We start from the raw sequence: 19,126 nt of genomic DNA on the forward strand, positions 1-19,126 counted from the left end.
AGGCAGCAGCAAATTCTCTGGCTTCATCCCTCCCTCTGCTCGATATAGACGAGTCAGCAATTGATTATGCTAATGCACAGGAGCTGGATGTGATGGGGCAGAGGCGGGCTGGTGAAACTGGCAGACGTTGCATGTATCCCAGGGGGATGGGGTTTCCTCCGGTAATTTCACTTGCATGCTCTGGGAGATCAGATTTCATCCCACCATCGAGTTTCATTTCCCATGGTAAAGAGACAAGAACAGTTTAAAACCAGCAAACAGGTAGATAGACAGGCGTTCTGATATTTCACAACAGACAGGCTGTCAAGCTCTACTATATTTTTTATTTGTTTTAGCAAAGTGTCAGATCTTGAATTGAGCTGCTGTCTGGCAAGGTTTAGGGTGACCGACCCATGACGGATTGACAGTTCTGAAGGAGGCACTCTTAATCTGCTCCAGTCTTCCAGAGACTCCAATTCTGCCTCCGTTTACTAATCAACCTCCTAGTGACAGCCCAGTTTGCAGACATATAAAGAGCAGAAGAAAATTGGAAGCAAAAATGAGAATTCCTCCATGAAATGTGAATGCAATGGATATTGAGGAGTTACTCCTGAGAAAACTAGATATATAGAGAGGGTGTCAATGAAAGAGGGTTAGAGAAAGGGAAAGAGGGAGAGAAGGAGAGAGAGTCAGGCATAGTCAAACTGAAAGAGAAAGAGAGAGGGAGAATATCAGACAGATTCAGACCGAGGCAGAAACAGACAGACAAAGTCAAAGAGAGAGACAGATTGAAATAGGCAGAGAGACAGAGAGACAGAGTGAAAGGCAGTCAGACAAGAGGTCAGGCAGAGAAAGACTGATAGAGAGACAGTTACAGAGCAGGCAGGCAAAGAGTCAGAGAGAGAGAGATAGAGAGACAGAGGAAAAGCGAAGGACGGAGAAAGAGAGAGAAAGTGGTCAGTGTGAGACTGAAACAGACAGGGAAAGGGATACAGAAGAACAGAGAGAGATGGGTAAACATTAAGAGAGACAAATAAACAAAGAAAAAGACTGACAGAGAGACGCAATCAGACAGAGAGACAAATAGACAGAGACAGGAGAGACGGGACGCAAGAGAGAACAAAAAAATGAAAGCATTTAAGAGACAGGACATTTTATAAAAATGAGCACTTAGGGACTGTCACCAGTGTACGATGAGGCCCTTCCGGCGTCTATTATTAATATAGTTCTTTTGGCAAACCATCCAATCCCAGCAGTAACTGTAGCTGCCACCATCGAGGACAGTACGCTGTGGAAGATGGAGCTGTATGCACAGTGGACCCAGTCTATAAATAGTGCATCAATTTACCACATGGATACCCTAACTCTCTGCTCACTGTGCCAAATTAATAAAAGAAATCATGTTTCTCACCCTGCACTACCAGCTGTGTGCTGAAAGCAGCATCGCAAAAGTAGGTCAGAGAAGAGTGACTTTTGTGCTTGGTGCTTCACAGCAACATCCTCCACGAGAAAAATGAACAAATGTAGTCCCGGGGGTGGAAGGGTTTTAAAACAAAATATAAAAGTACCTGAATAAAAATTACTAGATATGCACATTGGAATGTAATCCTGTAAACTCTCACTCAGAGTCAATTGTATAAGTTCAAACAAATGCTTCCGTACAATGTGCATCACTTTGTACAAAGCACAGCTGCCCTTAGATAGGGTAGACAGTCAGAACCTTTATCCCAGGGTAGAACTTCAACCTTCAACCATTCAGTTCTTGAACCAACCTGCACAACCCTACTCACTATCTCAGTATAGCAATACTATGACCACTTTGCACTACGATGAACTTTGGTTATTTTTTGCTCTGATTGTGTTCTTTCTTGTATAACTTTGTTTAATTTATGTTTCTCTTGTGAATGTTGTGTCTCTAATGCTATGTGACTGTTGTGTTGCTGCAAGGAAGTTTTTCATTGCACCTGTGCATACATGTACTTGTGCAGATGACAATAAACTTGACTTTGACTTTGATTTTGAAATGGCAAATACTAGAGGACATGCATTTAAAGTGAGAGGAGGAAAGTTTAAAGGAGATGTGCGGGGCAAGTTTTGTTTTACACAGAGAGTGGTAGGTGCTTGGAATGGGCCACCAAGGATAGTAGTGAAAGCAGATATGAAATTGGCATTTAAGAGGCTTTAAGGTAGGTATATGAATATTCAGGGATTTGGAAGGATAACGTACAGGTAGAACAGATTTAGTTTAATTTGGCATCATGTTCAGCCCAGACATTGTGGGCCAAAGGGCCTGTTCCTGTGCTGTACTGTTCTATGCTCCATGTTCTATTTTCCAGGTAGTCTGAGAGACACCATCCCATGTGAAGAAGCCTGCCCTGATAATTGAGGGTATGAGTTCAAATCTCACCATGGGAATTTGAAAATTTGAGTTCAGTTTTAATGAAATAAACATCTAGTACGCTATCAGACAATCATACCCTCGAAATAAAATCATAAAATCCCAACTGGTTCACTGATATCCATTTGGGAAGAACTCCTGTCGTCCTTATGCCGATTGGGTTCGATGTAAATCCAGTCCACACCAAAATGTTTGGCTTCTGAAAGGTCTGAAAAGCCATTCAGTTGCTGGATGTGGTTCACAAAGGCATCCCAGTGTAACTGGAGATGCTTAATAAATACTTGCCAGAGCAGAAATCCCAACACCCCAAAAGTTCAATCTTTAAAGTTAGTCCTAAGTAAGTTCATGTGCATGTTTTTTCTTGAAGATGATTTAATATACTGCAGAGCGTTCATCGTACTTAAATACAGACACCACAAGTCTTCTTAATCTCTAGGATGTTGCCCTTTGGGTGACCAGTGAAAATATTGTTTTGAAGACCTCTTTTAATCAGTGCCCACAATATGTTGGCTGCATCTGGATGAGAGTACATGTTTTCTTTGAGGATACCTCTTAATGAGCCTTCATGGCTGTCTTTCAGAATGCCATATTGTGCTTCATTGTACATCTGTCCCTTTGCTGGCGAGCTCTCTTACAGTCATTTTGCCTCAGATATTGAGAGGTTTTATTTGATTCCACGAAACAGGACATTTGGGAGAGGTCTTTCTCCGTGGCATCCCAGGTTATTTGAGACTTAAGATGATCTCAGGGAACCAGAAGATGCCTACCTGGGTGCAGTTTATATGAAGAGAGCATGGTTTCAGTGGGTCATGTCTGTGCACAACTCTCAGGCTAGAGTTCAGGTGGGGAGGGGTGTCAAAGTTTGAGCGGGTGGTTGCAATACACACCTTTGTACTGCCATGGAAACAGGACACATTTCACAACTTCAAATACCAAAGGGAGCCGTTCTGTTTTTGCTTGTCTGTCTGTCTCTGTCTCTCTGCCTGTGTCTGTATCTTTCTTTCTCTCTCTCTCTCTCTCCTTATCTCTCTGACCACCTTGGGAGGGACCCAAAGGTTCCACATAACGGAGTCTCTCTGCATCCACGGCTCAAGCCAACCCAATCAACCCCCTGTATAAACATCTCTCTTACATCACATGGCTGAGGCAGGCATTGCCAGATTTTGAGGCAACTCATTCAACTGCTTCTGCAAAATGTAGCAAAGGGTATTGACCTGTGAATCTGTGATAGAAAAGGTTTTATTGAACTTCCTGCCAAGTCTCTGCTGGTGCCTTTACAGGTGTGACTTTTCCATTTATTGCTGCAGTGAGCTTGCATGGAACATTGGTGCCAGCTCCTTCTGAACGGAAATAGACTGAGATCGTCTACATCTCCTTCCCTGCCCACGATCACTAAAAGTGTTGGTGCACAAGGCATTTTTACAGGTGGAGTAGAGACAATAATTCCTCCCATTCTGATGCACAGTGGGAGATGGTTAGAAAACTAATTATAGCAAACATTTTATTAATCTAATCAAAGGCATTTGCAAAGGATTTTGTAACATTTTACAATCCACTTTGAAGCAAGAACACATTAGTTAGCTTTGCAACAATGGGAATCTTTAATAAATTGTTCTTATATAAATAGGGCTTGCATTTAAATAGACCCCTTCACAGGTTCACAATGTTCCAAGCACTTTACAGCCAATTAAATACATCCAATGGGCAGAGGGAAATGGAGCCAGTTTTGTATGCTCCCACAAACACCTCAGGCATATTACCTGCTTACCTGCCTTTTCAGAGGTTGATTGTGGGAGAGATAATGGGCAGGGGACACCTTCCCTGCTCTCTTTGAAGTGGCATGATGGGATCTTTGCTGTGCACCTGAGATGGAGGCTGAGTTCACCTTCCCAGCCAACAGATGGCAGGACTTTCCACAGTGCAATTCCAAGTCAAGAGCTGGTACCCAAGTCTCTGAAGAAGGGCTGGAATCCATAGCTTTCTGGCTTCTTTTCCAGCACGGCTTGTCACAAGCAGAACCTGCAACCTCCTTAATCCCTTTCCAGATCAGGAACTGAGGAACTGAAGCCAGGAGGAAATCAAACATGTCCTCTGTTGGGGAGGGGGAGGGGCTAAAACACCTTATGATAATGTGTATGGACCAGAATGGGAAGAAATAAAATCAAAGGCAACACAAGGGCAACATGTTCTTTATTACTGGCAGCACAAGAGGAACAACTTTGTGTTTTGTTCCTCTGCCTTTTTTAGGATACCAGTAAAATAGATGCAGTAAACCAGTGGGAACCTCCCACTGGTTCCCTTCCCCATCTCCTTCCTTTATTCCAAGCTGTACCTTCCTCTTCTATCAGATTCCATCTTCTTCAGCCTTTTGTCATTTCCACCTATCACCTCCCAACTTCTGACATCATTCCCAGTCTCCCCCCTCCTCATCTGCCCATCACATCCCCCCATCACCTGGATCCACCTATCACCTGCCAGTTCTTGCTCCACCCCTGTCCTCCACCTCGTCAAACTAGCTATCATTCCTCTTTTCATCCAAATGAAGGGTCTCGACCCAAAACGTCGACTGTCCATTTCCCTCCATAGATGCTGCCTGACCTGCTAAGTTCCTCTAGCACTTTGTGTGTTGCTCCAAATCTCCTGCATCTGCAGTCTCTTGTGCAGTAAATGTCAATTGTGACATAGTTAGTCAGATTCCTGTCTTCTGGATCAAAAGGTTGAAGGTCAAAAGTCCAGGCCGATACTCCAGTATGACAGTCAATATAAATGTAAGACTTTCTTTAGAAGCGGGGAAACATTCAGTAATTTTATTGTCCATGTTGAGTTAATTCCTGAGCTTAACCTGTGAGAATTGGTACCCTGCCTGACATGGCAACAGTGACTACATTTTGTTGGCCGTGAAACTTTTTGGGATGTCCTGAAAGTAACGAGATAGGCGTTATATAATTGCAAGTCTTTCTTTCCACTAGTAATCATTCTAAAGTACTTGTCACTGCGCTGTGTGAGACAGTTTGCTATTTAAGGCCTGCCTGATGAATTGATTGTGTTGCCCACCTCCCCACCCCCTTATCTCAGGCAGGGTTTTGAGGTTTTCTGCATTAATCCTTATGTTGCTTTCATTGGAATGTGTCAGGAGACTGGTATCCATCCAACTGCCAACCTTGTGAGGTAGCCTTGGAGATTCTAATAATTAAGGCCCAGAGAAACATCATGGTGGCGTTGAAGGAAATTGCTTGTCATTATCTGAGAACTTTTCTTAGTTATAAGAGTAGTGGAAGCAATTTGCAAAGACTGAAAGTCAAGCAGCGGCCAATTAACTGTGAACCTATTTGCTTTTGATCTGGCAAGGGAATGCAATGTCTGATTGGTGTTGCACTGTGAGCATGGATATATTGGGGTAGCAAGGGTGGGAGTTTGTTGGACAGGGCATTTGGGGAGAGGATGACATACTTCCAGGGATACATCCAACAGGAACTGACAATACTAATCATCTACGAGTGCCCTGTTTGTACCAATTTCTGGTCCCAAGGCAGACCTCCTGTTTTACCATCACTGGGTGACTGGCCTACTGTCAGCCGCATCAAAGCAGCTGGCTCAAGAGGAGCCAGCGTCAGAGTACCTGGTGATCTGTACATTGAAAGGCTGATTCAGACCCCCAGAATAGCTGGTGAGACAGAAGCTCCCAGGTGTGTTGGATCACTTATTACAATGCAGCTGGCTCAAGCATTGCACATCAGTCATCAGCCAAGGCCTTTGAGAGAAAATGGTTTAAAAGCCTGTGTCGAATGAGGTGCATTTTCCCTAAACGTGCGTGCCAAGCTGAAATGATGACTAGAATTTCTGATGGGACTGCAAAATTTAATGTGCAGAAAGAGAATGAAAATTCACTGTTAATGCTGCCCAGAATAATAAGTCTCCCAGAAAAAAGCACTTAAGTACGTGCTTCATATTCCACATTTAAATCCTGATGTCAAAAATTCCTTTCCCCTCACAGATGCTGAATTCCTCCAGCTGGTTGTTTGTTACTTTAAGTCCCAGCCTGGTGCAGTGGACAACATTCTGATCTTTGAGTCAGCAGGTCATGAGCTCAAAGAGCCATATCCTAGACTTGAGCATATAATATGGGCCAACACCTCAGTCCAGTGCTAAAGGAGTGCTGCACTGTCAGAGGAACTGCCTTCTGGGGGAGACCTACTCTTATTGGTGTAGAATACCCCACTTGTGCAGTGAAAACAGTTCTCTCTGGCTAATGCTCAACCCTCAACTACACCATGAAGACAACCTCGACCCTTCATCTCAATGCTGTCTGTGGGATTTTGCTATGCCCAAGTTGAAGGTGACACTTCAAAAGTAATTAGTTGGCAGTGAAACACCAAGTGGACCTGCAGAGGAAGTGAGAGGAATTGTGTGACCAGAGGATATGGAGATTGTCCTTTGAGAATTGAGCTGAGAAGGAATTTCTTTATGTGTAGAGTTGTGGATGCCCAGCTGTTGAGAATATTCGTGGCTGAGATCAGTAGGTACAAAAGGAATTAAAGGGAGATGGGGATCAAGTGGAGATCAGGAACAATTCTACTGAACAGCAGAACAGGCAAGGCTGATGTAGCCCACCAGTGCTCCATTTGGTTACGTACTTACCAACAAAAACTTTTGTTCTATTCATATTTAAATGGCAATATTAGTGCAAGCTGCAGCAAATTTTACAATGAAGCAGTAAGCCCTTGCCTCATTTCTTACAATCACATTTTTAAGATGTGTGGGGACTTTATTGAGATTGAACAAGAGTACTTTTCTCTTTCCAAATCAGGCCAGATGCCATGAACATGGCTTAATGAACATGACTTAACTCATTTTCATTCACTTGTGGGTCAATTAATTAATGGATTAATCTGAAAGGTGGAGGGGGGGGAGAGAGGCATAGAGAAGGAAAGGGAAGAGCTACATATGTTTCTGAGAGCAGTCAAAGCTTTGGCAGAGAGCAGCTTCGAGTGAGGCTCCAGCTGCATTCTAAAGAAATGTTGGAGATAATGCCTTCTGTTCTCAAGGTGGGAGGTCCAAAGGCTGGCCACCAAGGCGCCTGGGAGTATTTTCTATGGATACCTGAAGTAGGCTGGGAAAACTGAGGACAGCATCTCCACCCATCCATCCAGACCCTTCAGAAATTTACTGATTGATTTTTCATCCTGGTTAATTGGAGGAATTATTGACGAAGGTAAAGTACTTTATGCAGTCATCACTCTGCACTTTTTGTGCTGCAGATTAACACCAACATTCTGCTTTTATTCCATCTTACTCTGCACACTGAGAAAGGTAGCAGAACTGAGCATATTTCTGCAAACAACAATTGATGCTGTAACAATTTATATCTGAGTTTGATTGATATTTGATGGAGTTATTAAGGGGTTTGGGGAAGAGGCAGATTTAAGGAGGTTGGTCAAGAGATTAATGGCATGGTGGAAATGCTTGAGAGACTAAATAGTCTGTTCCTGTTGTGACATTCTTCAATGTGCCTTCATGAGGTGGCCTCAAGTGGCTTTGCCAAAGGAGAAGAAAATGGGATTAATCCCAGCAAAACTAGAGTGACTTCCTCAGTTTCTTTTGCTACACAGACAGTAGTTATACTGACTACTGATATGAAACTGGCTTCCTCAATAGAGGAGGGTGGGCAGGAGTAAAATACAGCCCGCACTTTACCATCCAGACAGTGGGTTGAGGATGCAGTTGGAGGTGCAGCCATCTGGTCCATACCTTTGTAGCGTGAGAAAGATCCAAACTAAGTGCTTAACAACTGGAACTAGGATTGTGCTTCAACCAGCTACAGAGCCAAGCCAGATGAGATGGTCCTTTAGCATGAGGAGATGGGGAGAGAATCATCCTTGATTGGCAACATTAAATGCATAGCATGTCCCCAGTTGCACATTTCACTCCACTTAACAAAATTTAGTTTAATGGAACCAAATTTCAGAAACACAGTACAGTGCAGCCAATATGATAATATACTAATCAAAGAAGAATTTCCACGTGGGAGAGTCACACACTACTTAATGTTAGTGTATTTGTGATTCAGATCAAGGCATGGAGACAGGCTAGTCAGCCCCATGAATCTCTTCCACTGCTTAGTCAGAACACGGTCCATATCTCAACCCCATATATCCAGCAAGAATTAACTTCAGAGATCTTCAGGGAGTCGTTGTGCACTGAACTCAAGGAGTAGGAACAGGTAGGAGTAATTGCTATGAACAATGCTTGTAAGCACCAAAAGCCTCACATTGCTCCCTTTCCGTGATGCAAAAGGTAGCCCCAGACAAAGGGGCTTTTGCAGCATGAAGCCTCCCAATGCTAAATAAATGATGAAGCAAGATCCTAATCACAGACAATTACCCCAAACAGATGTTTTTAAATTGAATGTCTGTGGCATAAATCACTCCTTGAATGTATGGTTAAACGGAGCTATATACATTATTTATATTGATGAAAATCTATAACATTCTGCATCATTGCTTGGGGAAACAGCTCAAGATCAAGTCATTGGCTGAAGAAAGTTTGTCAGTCCATTAGGAAATGAGCTTTTAATCCTGCCGGCACAGCTCCTCGGCAATAAGATTTATTAACAGAAAAGCCTAAGGCCTTGGAGACAGACCTGAATGTGGTAGGAGTAAATTAGCCACGATTGAAATTCACTTCAAATTGAGGGGCCTTCTGCTGTTTTACTGCTTCCTGACAGTTTAGTGCCTCTGGCCACTCTTGCCTGGCACAGGGATGCATGGGTGGGAATGTAGCAATTTCACAGGCTGCTGGGCCATGAGCTGACCACCACTGGCATTGGTAGCCTCGCTCTCACCATGTGGTCTGTCAATCTCCCAGGCCTCTATCATCACTGGGCCTGCTTGCCTGAGTAACCCTCTGTGCCAACGTGACACAGTCTACTCATCAGTGACTCTGAACAGAACCAGAGGCAGGAGTCCATCCGCATCGAATTACTCATAAATTAATGGCTGATACAAAAAAACAAAAGTCATTCTCTGTAAAATTTGATTATTTTTCTCAATAAAACGGCCGCTAACTCTCATGGGTGCACTGGTACTGGTCAGTCATTGAAACAACCCCTTGCACTACTGTTTCAGAGACTGTGCCTTAAATCTGCTGCCCAACACAATGATAATTTAATTCCTTTTTTAATATAACTATCAAAACTAAAGTATCCTTTCAGAATGGGCACAGGCTGCCATGCTATTGACCCATACAAAGCAATGTGCATTAACATTGTGCCCTTAACAAGGTAAAATATCCCAAGATGTTTTATAGGTGTATTACCAGCCATACGACAAAATATTCAGATAGCACCCAAAGGCTTGTCAAGGATTATTGTGGAATAAGCTGGAACTGGGAGAGAGCAGTTGAGATATAGGAGATAAAATGGGAGCCTAAAGCCTAGATGGCTGAGGGCAAAGTTGCAAATGGCGCAGCAAAGTATAAACAGTGATGCATGCAATGCTGGATTAGGAGGAGTAGAGAGGATGGCAGGGTTATGGGTAGTTGATGATCCATCACTGTAAAGTGCTTTATGAGAACAATGACTGGGATTGGCCACTAAACTCTCCGTGGTTAGATGGTCTTTTAATGCTCAGTGGTCAACATGGAGAGAGGGACACTTGACCGGAGGTGGAGAAAGAATCCTCTGAACAAGCTGGCCATATGAATGTGAGGAATGAGTCCAATCAGTCTCTTAGAGTCATAGAGTCACAGAGCTACACAGCACAGAAACAGGCCCTTCAGCCCAACTCATCCATGCCAACCAAGTTCCCTAACTGAGCTAGTCTGATTTTCCTGCACTTAGTCCATATTCCTCTAAACCTTTCTTATCCATGTACCTGTCCAAATGTCTTTTAAATGTTGTAATTATACCCACCTCTACCACTTCCTCCGGCAACTCGTTCCATACACCCACCACCCTCTATATGAAAAAGTTGCCCATCAGGGAAGTTTGTTATGTGAGGAGGGATTGAGCAGACTGCGCCTGTACTTTCTAGGATTTGAGCCAACTTTTTTGATTTATGTATGGGCATCACTGGGAAGCCCAACATTTATTGCCCATTCCCTGAGCAGCTGTTGATGGTGATGAGGTGCTGTCCTGAAAAATTACAGTGTTATTGTATGGGTAAATTCACACAGCTCTGAAGTGGTTTAAACTGAAGGTCTGAAGAACTATTTTCACAGGGAGATGACTAGAACACAAAGACTACAAAGGTAGCTCAACAAGGGTCATCCTAGCTGACGGTTATTAGATGATGAGTTCAACTTCGCTCCCTGTCTTGTGATGTGGTGGAGCAGATCGCCCACTTGGTACTGACTGAGATCAATTTTCCAGTGATTTCAGTGGGATGGGAGGTTACATTACGTCCTGGAGATCTGTGTCACCAGTGTACCATCTGAATATGGAATCTTCTCAGTCGAGTTCCCTGTTTTTCCAGATTCCTTGCTTTTCGCTTGCCTTAAGAAGTGGGCAGCATCAGTAAGGCAACATTTATTATCCTTACTAATGGCCCTTGAGAATATGATCTCAAACCATTTCTTTGAACCATTACAGTTCCTGTAGGGAAGGCACTCTCTCACGGGAGGCTGGAAGTTCCAGGATTTTGTGATATTGTAGGAAGGACAATCTACTTCCAAAACAGACTGGTGTTTAACTTGGGAACTTGGAGATGATTCTGGTCTCATTATAACGTTGCTCGTTATTTTAAGGGAAGAGGTCACTGGGAAGAAAATGTCGACTGAAATGATCTCCTAGCATACAGCGACAAAATCCACTTTATGAAGAGGTGCACATGCAAATGATATTTGTCATTATCAGGATCGATCAGCAGAACCTGAGTTAGGGACCAGCAGAAGGGATTCAGTTCTGACTTGATATGTTCTCTCACACATGATTACCTTCAGGCAGTTCAAGAGATCCAAATGAAGAATAGACATTAAGAGTATAAAAAGAATTGAGGGTATAAATGATAAGGGAGCAATGTTCACATTTGTAGAGAGTCTTCCACACCAAGCCATATTAAAACCTTTTATACAATTAATTACATTCTGAAGGCAATGGTTATTGGAATGTTCACAAAATGCAACAGCAGCAAAATCAGCTGTTCCCTTTTAAGACTTTAAGGGGAAAGAGTCCTGAATACAGTTATGAATGGGATGCAACAAATAATCTGCTGGAGGAACTCAGCGGGTCAAACAGCATCTGTGGGAGGAAAGGAATTGTTGACAGTTTGGGTCAAAACCCTGCATCCATCCTGGATTGTTGTAGAAACACATTTTGCTCACTAATATCCTTAAGGGTCAGACATCTGCTCTCCTTACCCATCTGGGAATAAAGTCAAAAAATATGAAGCCACCTTCACCCTGAGGGCAATAAATGGGACCCTGCATGCAATGCTCAGATATCAAGAATAATTTTCCTTCTAAAGGATCCAAAGAGCATGTCCATTGATGTGTCAATTCCATCCAGGTCGCTTAATTTGAAACTGTGCCACATCAAACACTTTGTACAACTGGAGGCTGAAAATCACAGTGGAGTTACCTGAGAAACCACCTTCACTTGTACAGAGGTTTCAACTTCTCCCAGATGGAAATTGAAACTGTCTGAACCCTTCCACACCACACTCCAAACATCGTTCTGTCTGAGCTGGCACGTTGCAAGGAAACTGAACATTTGCAGCACAGAAGGTGGCTATTTGGCCCATCAAGTTCATGCCAGCTTCTTGTAGAGCAGTATGTTCAGTTTTATTTTCTCACTTCTCTATAGTTTGCAGCCACAGTATGGTTTTTGTTTCTTTTAAGAAAATGTAGGATGGGGGAAAGAGAGCACAGGGGGGCAAGACGTGAAATAATTGAAATCCTATCACTCCAAGATACTGACTTCAATACACAACAAAAAAAACTCTTCATTTTATCATTCTTACAGTACTTAGCATTTCTTCAAACCCAGGTTTAGCACAAAGGAAGCAGAGTCACTGCCTCCTCATTCCAATGACGGCACGTCAACCCATTGGAATTCCCTGGTCCTGCCTAACCATGACATCCAAAAGCTCCAAAAAGCTCTTCTAACCCTTGGAGCATATTCTAGTTTGCAAAGATGTTTGACAGGTAATAAATAGCTGCCAGACTAGCCGTTTTACTGGAATCCAAACAGGCTAAACCGCAATAGCTTGTGATTCTTTTTAATTACCTATTACCAATATACTTACATTGTAAATGCAAATATATTACTTCAAAAAGAAAGTGCTTAAGTAAGTAGAAATAAGCTGGTGTTCTTTACCTTGTATGTCAACATACCTTTCTATCCTCATGCACTTTTCCAGCATTCATGTATGAATCCCTAAATGTATAATGCCAGCTAGAGCAATGTCTTAACCAATCTCTGTCTAAAGATGTTTCTCCTGAACTTCTAATAAGATTTGTTAGGAGCTATCTTGTATCTACGGGCCATCACTTTGGAATTTCCATTAAGTGAACACATTCTCTACGTCTCTCCTTCCTAGTTAGTGATTACAGGATCTAACATTTTTGCTTCAAAAAATCAGGCTCTTTCTCTGCATTGTTCGGACTGGAAGAAGATGCTAGCGATGGAAAAGGATGTTGAATGGACAATTAATTGTGATGCTAATAAATACAGTTGGTACCTCATTAATCGACTTCTGGTCACAAGTTGTCAGATGTGCCCAGGCAAAAAGAACTGAGAATTTTCGCTCCAAATTATGTTTTTTGGATCCATTTCAAAAGTAAGTTAAAAGAATGTAAATTGAAAGGGAGCCACACTGCTCTGAAATAACACAGTCTCGGCCTTCTCTCTCTCTGTGGTTCCCAGCTTTCCTGCCTTTTTCATACTCCTATATCTGGGAGTCCACAGTCTAAAGTTGAACACCTGCTCTTGACCATCTGCTGCTCTGTAATTGGTTGCAGGCAAGGCTGACTGAGACATTAGGGCCTAGGGGAAATGGTCCGGGCCAGGCTCTATCATCAAGGCTGACACTTCAGTGCAGTGCTGCGTGACTGCTGCACTCTCAAAGATACCGGCTTTCAGATGAGACATCAAACCGAGGCCCATCTGGACTCTTAAGGATGAAGTGAAGGATCCACGGATCTCTTTTGAAGTTGTCCCCAGTGTCCTGGTCAATATGCCAACACCTGAAACAGATTTTCTGGAGTCATTTATGCCATTTGATGTTTGTGGAACCTTGCTGCGTACAAAACCCCTTTAAACTTTGGCTGCTGTGTTTCCTACATTTCAACATTGACTATACTTCAAAATATTTCACTCTTTGGGACATACAGAACCATGAAAGGCCCAATGCAAATGCAGGTCTGTCATTTGCACCCTTCATCTCCCCCTAATTAGAGCTACTCGAGACATGTTAGAAAAATCAATCTTCCACTAACATTGAAGGACTCCCGATTTTGAGCAGGGAAATAGTTAATACTGTTTTTGAGCTCAGCTGGAGGGAATAGTTACCAGGTCAGCTCCTGGACTGCAAACATCTTGGGTAAAGTATGACATCACCAAGTCCTTGAAGACTTAAGACTTAAGACCGAAGACTTAAGATAGAGAAAATTCCCATTCATCATTGCATGCAAATCATTTGACTCAAATTGGTTTCATTTTCACCTATGACCCAGAAGGTTATGGGTTCAAGTTCCCATTTGAACACAGAATAATGCTTCAGCGCAAGGGAATGTACATGGCTATATCTCAGATAGGACAATAACATGAATTTGAAGTGAAAGTTAATGATTCTACAATAAATACAAAGAAAACCTAAAGGAACCCTCCACAGTGCCCAACACAGATGGTAACACAAGGGACCGCAGATGCTAGAATCTGGAGCAAAAAGTTCAGTGGGCCGAGCAGCATCTGTGGAAGCAAAGGGACAGCCAATGTTTTGGGTCAAGACTCTGCATCAGGACATATATGCTGGGTGCGGAAGCTGGTTTGGTGAAAGTTGAGGACCAAAGGAACTCTATCTCTGTTCTGTCTGGAGGGAGTTGGGATGAGAGCAGAAATCTGGGAGATGAAAGAAATGCGAGTCTGAGCTGCATCAATCATCGTAGAGAGGAAGCCAGGTTTTCTGAAAAGGGAGCACATTTCAGATGTCCTGGAATGGAAAGCCTCTTCTTGAGAACAATTGTGGCGGAGATGGAGAAACTGGGAGAAAGGGATGGCATCCTTTTACAAGAGACCAGCTGGAAGGAAGTGCAGTCCAGGTAGCTGTGGGAGTTGGTGGGTTTATAGTAGATGTCAGTAGCTAGTTTGTCTCCTGAGATGGAGACAAGAGAGATCCAGAAAAGGAAGATGTCAGAAATGGTCCACGTGAATTTGAGGGCGGGGTGAACGTTTAAGGCAAATGTTATATAATTGATGAGTCCTGGGATAATAAAATGAGTTTGAAATGAAAGTTAATGATTTTACAATACAACTGAAAGCAAAGGAGCCCTTGACAGTGCCAAACACAGATGGTGACAAAGGAGAATATAGATGTAGTCTGGAACAAGGAACAAACTGCTGGTCCTGAAATCATGGTCCTGCTGCAGGGTCTCGACCCGAAACACCAACTATCCCTTTGCTGTTCAACCTGCTGAATTAACCTAGAACATAGAACAATACAGCACAGGAACAGGTCCTTTGGCCCACAATGTCTATGCCAACCATGACACCATTCTAAACTGCACATCTGCCTGAATATGGTCGATATCCCTCCATTCCCTGCATAGTCATATGCCTGTTTAAATGTTGTTATCATATCTGCTTCCATCACTTCTCTTGACAGCACGTTCCAGGCACCTACCACTTTCTGTGTAAAGAACTTGCCTCATAAGTCTCCTTTAAACTTTCCTCCTCTCACCTGAAAGCTGTGTCCTCTAGTATTTGACTTTTCCACCTGGGAAAAAGGACTCTATCTATCCTGTCTATGCCTCTCATAATTTATATACTTCTATGAGGTCGCCCCTCAGCCTCTGATGCTCCAGAGAAAACAATCCAAGTTTCTCCAGCAGTTTGTTTGTTGTTTGTGGGACCCTAATGTTAGGTTCCCTGCAATACAATAGTCTGTACAATTCATACATTAGCTGTGTAACACATTGGGAATCTATGAGGTTATGAAAGGTGTTATATAAATGAAGGTTTGCATTGCACTCTTTACAAGTGAGACCAATACAACAAGATGGAAAATGAAAATTCCAGGTGGAAATGACCCTCAATCCTTGGACCATGCAACACTGGTGCTGGTGTTTGATTTCACTTTCCTTCCAGAGGCAAATCATGCCAGTAAATCTTCACAGAAAAGTCTGTACGAAACCAAAAACTTAAGTGAATTAAAATCCCCCACTATTACCCTGATACTGTAATGTATGTCATTATTCAATCCTAAAAAGCTTTGCTTGCCAGTGCTATTTCTTTTTTAAGAGCAGGGCTCCAACCAAATTTGTCACATTCACTATTTCTTTTCTCCATCTACCCTTGACCATGCTGCTGTAAATCTCTTTGTGACTAGAGAGTCATTATCCTCTTTCTAAAGCAATTGACTGGCAAGGCATTACCTGATTTTGATGATAATCTATTTCACGGACCCACTGCACTGTGAGGAGAATACTTCTTTGTTTTTTTTTCTTTTTGATGAAACCTGCCAATTTTTCATTGTACTTCCTGGATCTGTGGTCAGTGTTTAAGTAACCTTTCAAAGCCATACCTTTCTTTTCCTTTTGGCAGAAATCACAGAAGCATTAAGATTAAAGTTCAAAAAAACCCATCCCTTTTTAACAAGTTGACCCCACTTACCTTTATCCTCATCATCTCCTTCCCTCTATAGACACATGAAAATCCCTCCTGCACCCCTCTCTCAATAGATCCCCCTATTAACTTAATTTTTATGTCTCTCAGGGAGAAAATAAATCCCTGCACAGTCCTAGTTTCCAATAGCACTTCATTGAGGATTGACCAAAGTTCGATGAGATGAAGTTATTTTCCGTTTAATAGAGATGTTATTTTTGGGAATGGACTCACTGAAAAGCAGATCCACAGGAACTTTCAAAAGGGAACTGGGTTATTTCCTGAAAGAGTAAGATTTATGGGATGTAATAATGTATATAATTTATCTAGTGTGTATGTAAAATTGAATGTATAAAGTTGTTTTCCACCAAACCAGCAGGGACCATGGTGTTTTGGGGAGCGTGTCTTGTGACACTGTTTGATCTTTGGCAGCCACCATTTTGATTGATCTCTGTAAGGGCTATGTTAGTAGACATGTGCACTCAGCATGCTCAGGAACGGATGAAGCTCAGATTCCACCTTTTTTGGAATGTTCTGATATAAAAACGGGAAAAGAGCAAGGATGTGGTAGTGAATTCATCTCTCTTCTGAAAGCAGCAGTTCAGGTAATGATAGGGTGCATGGCCTCCTTATGCACTTCATGTACAACAGGCAGGATATATTCATAGGTGGGCTATAAAGTTGGTGCGGTGTGTGATGGGTGAGATATGTAATGGGGCGGAGTGAGAGTTGCCAATCCACTACTGCCTCTGCTGACACTGCAAACTGTTCTTCAGGTAACATCTATCATCAAAGATCCCCACCATCCAGGCCATGCCATCTTCTCGCAGCTACCATCGGGCAGCAGATACAAAAGCCTGAAGTCCCACACCACCAGGTTCAAGAACAGCTACTTGCCTTCAAACAAGTTCTTGAACCAACCAGCACAACCCAAATCACTACCTCAGTATGGCAACTCTATAACCACTTTGCACTACGATGGACTTCATTTTTGTTCTAACTGTGTTCTTTCTTGTATTATCTTGTATAATTTATGTTTAATTTATGTTTTTCTTGTGAATGTTGTACATCTGATGCTATGTGCCTGTGATGCTGCTGCAACTAAGTTTTTCATTCACTCTATGACTAAATCTTTGTGGACTGGAGTTGAAGCTGAAAAAAATAATCCCTGTAAGCATTCCAGTGCCAGAATCCACCAAATGCTCGACAATATGGGAGAACAAAGGAATTTTTTCAGGCAACATCCAGGAAGAAAAAGTCCCTCGGATGCTAAGGTCCTTCCTTGGGACAAAAATATATTCCAATCACAACAGTCAGTATTATCTTCCAATCATAACCACTGGGTATATTGCTCAGTCATATTCATTAGGAATTTCTTCCATTTGTGAATTGGAAATATCCTCCAGTCATGGACCAGGGAAGGCATTCCATATATTGATGGGAAATATTTCCAGATTTGATGTCCCACAGCAGGTACTTGACTGCATAATCGAGACTGAAACTCATGACAGAAGAGTGCTCCAACATCAGAGGTGCAGTCATTTGGAGGAGATGTGAGACCCTGTCTGCCCCGTCAGAGTGAATGCAAATATTCTGCAACAAGCATGGCAGGGGAATTCTGCCTGGAGTCCTGGCCAGTATTTATCTTTCAAGCAACACCATTAAAAACATATTATCTGGTCATTATCAGATTGCTCTTTACAAGAGTTTGATGTGTGTGAACAGGCTACTTCATTTCCTATAGTATGACAGGAAATGCTTTAAAAGTAAATAATTGGTTGTAAAGCTCTTTGGGATGTCCTAAGGTCATGGAAGGCAATGTATAAGTGCTGGTAAATCTTTATTCCTTATATATTTATATTATAACCATATAATATATATAAACACAGGTTCTTGCAAATATTTTAGTGTCCTGGTAAAATAGCTCCAATTATGTTCATTGGTTATCTGTAGAGCAACAAACGAGCATCTTTTAAAGCTGTAACCTAACCTACATTATCAAGGAAGTTGGGAGAAATCTTCCATTTGTTCTACACACACACACACACACACACACACACACACACACACACACACACACACACACACACACACACACAGACAAACATTTAGCATACAAAAAAAGAAAACCTGCAGGCAATCTGCAATGAAAATGAGAATACCCGAGACAGCGTAGGAGATGTTTAACAGGTTAGGCAGCATTTGCAGAGAGAGAAACCGAGTTAACAATAAAGGTTAACACCCTTTCATGAGAACTGGAGTAGTCACAGAATAAGTGAATTTTAAAATGCTAACAAAGGAAAAAAAGGATGGAGAAGAAATCCATCATCAGGTGAAAGATAAGAGAGATTGTCAATGCACTCTGATGAAAGGTCATCCACCTGAAACATTAACACTGATTCTCCCTCAACAGACGCTGCCCGACCTGCTGATCATCTCCAGCATTTTATATTTTTATTTCAGGTTTTCGGCATCTGCAGCTTTGTTTTTTCCTTTTGGGTATTCCTGATGTACTCTGTTTTTGAAGGGACACAAGGGATTGTAGTCACTGGAATGTGGAACGACACACAAAAAGCTGACGGAACTCAGCAGGTCAGGCATCATCAATGGAGGGAAATGGGGAATTGACTTATTCGGGTCAAGACCCTTTATCTAGACTGAAAGGTAGAAAGGAGACAGCCATTATATACCGATCCTGCTAGCTCTTGCTTCACCCCTTCACTCCACCTTTTTATACTGGCTGTCTCCCCTCTACCTTCCAGTCCAGATGAAATGTCGACTGTCCATTTCCCTCCATAAACGCTGTCTGACCCACTGAGCTCCTCCAGCTTCTTGGTGTGATACTCTGTCTTTATTTCACATTTAGCCTACGCTTGTGAAAACCTGGAAACTAAATCCACTCGTCTACCAGCATCTCTGGCAAGCGACAGCAG

At 42.4% G+C, this 19,126-nt stretch overlaps 1 protein-coding gene across 3 annotated transcripts in view; it reads right to left on the reverse strand.

Moving 5' to 3' along the window:
• nrg1 (neuregulin 1) overlaps nucleotides 1-19,126 on the reverse strand; it is a 365,600-nt gene that overhangs the window by 121,662 nt on the left and 224,812 nt on the right. The gene's annotated exons all lie outside the window — the stretch shown is intronic.

The sequence above is a fragment of the Pristis pectinata genome, chromosome 2 (assembly GCF_009764475.1).
Source record: "Pristis pectinata isolate sPriPec2 chromosome 2, sPriPec2.1.pri, whole genome shotgun sequence".
Lineage (NCBI taxonomy): Eukaryota > Metazoa > Chordata > Chondrichthyes > Rhinopristiformes > Pristidae > Pristis > Pristis pectinata.